This window comes from Volvox carteri (assembly GCF_000143455.1).
Source record: "Volvox carteri f. nagariensis unplaced genomic scaffold VOLCAscaffold_78, whole genome shotgun sequence".
Taxonomy (NCBI): domain Eukaryota; kingdom Viridiplantae; phylum Chlorophyta; class Chlorophyceae; order Chlamydomonadales; family Volvocaceae; genus Volvox; species Volvox carteri.
Window position 1 is genome coordinate 139798 of NW_003307621.1, and position 1388 is coordinate 141185.

Here is a 1388-nt window from a genome sequence, read left to right on the forward strand (position 1 = left end):
ACACACACGCGCACATATCAGGTATTCCCCCTCACGCATCGTATTCTCAAATTGGGTTTAAACAGCGCCCCACCCTGCGCTGCGAATATGACGTCATCTCGAGATCTAGTACGGCGCTATCTCTCATCTGTCGCTCTAGAGTGCGGCGCAGGCTTAAGAGTATAGAAGCATTCTTAAGTTCGGGGGCCAGTTCGGGTTGCAAAGTACACATGACGTGCGGAAGGCTGCCGTCATGCTCCTGTATAATGTTCGTGGTGCGTTGACATACATACATACATATATAGCGTTGTTTGCGAATATGATTGTGTGCATGATTGTGGCTTTGTCTTGTGCTCGCAGGTCACATTGCTGTTTGCTGACATTTGCGGTGAGGTCGCTAGGACGGTTTATGTACGGCATTTTTGATATATGCTTTGCGGTTGGGGAGACAGACACGGTGGCTTGGCGGGTGTCAGGATCCGTAGAAAGGAGAACAGCGTGACGCGGTCGAAAACCCTAAGTTACAACCTGGTAGGAGCCTGTAAATATAAGCATTGCATTGTTACGTTTATCCGTTCAGTTTCCGTTTTTTCCGTTAGTTTCGGTTGGTTTCGGTTAGTTTGTTGCTTGGCTTGATACATGCGAAGCTGTGGCTCGTTGTAGTATTAACCTGTGATTGTCGTACCCGTGTACCGCATACATGTACGGCGCAGGTTTCACGCCGCTGTGCAAAGAGATGGAACCTCGCGCAGTGATGCAGCTCTTGAATGCGCTGTTCAGTCGCTTCGACGCGCAGCTGGATAAGTGTGGCGTGTTCAAGGTGCGAGGAGTTGGCCAATTCCTGTGTGTGCCAAACAGTGACTGCTGTTCTCATGTGACTGCAGCTGTCGGCAGTGGCGGCAATACATAGGTGCTGCAGGTTGGGAAGGACGGCGGCCAGACGGGCGGCGGAGGGGCCGCTGGTGTACGGCACTACCTGTGTGCAGCGTACTCCAGTGTTGAAGCGGCGGGCGCTGGTGGCGTCGCATGCATTGCGCTGCTGTTGCCTGTGGGATAGGGGAGGGAGAGCGTGGGAAAAGTGGGTAAAGGGAGGGCGGGGATAGGTCAGGTCGAGAGGGTGCAGGGAACAGGGAAGGATGGGGACGCTTACGGTTGAGCGGTTGCGGTAAGGAGGGATGTGGGCTTCGGCTGGTGAGAAGAGTGCGCGGGGAAAGCTGCAGTAGGAAGGGAAAGAAACTGCCTTGTGCTCGTGCTGTGCAACATTTGGTGCCTTCTCCCTGTGGACTTCTTTTGCCTGGCAGCCCCAGCAATACGGCAACTACTTATGTGTTACTTGGATTAACTTGACAAGCTGAAATTTATAAGGAAAGAAGGAACGGTGCCCTGTCCCTGAGAGAATCGAAACAGCT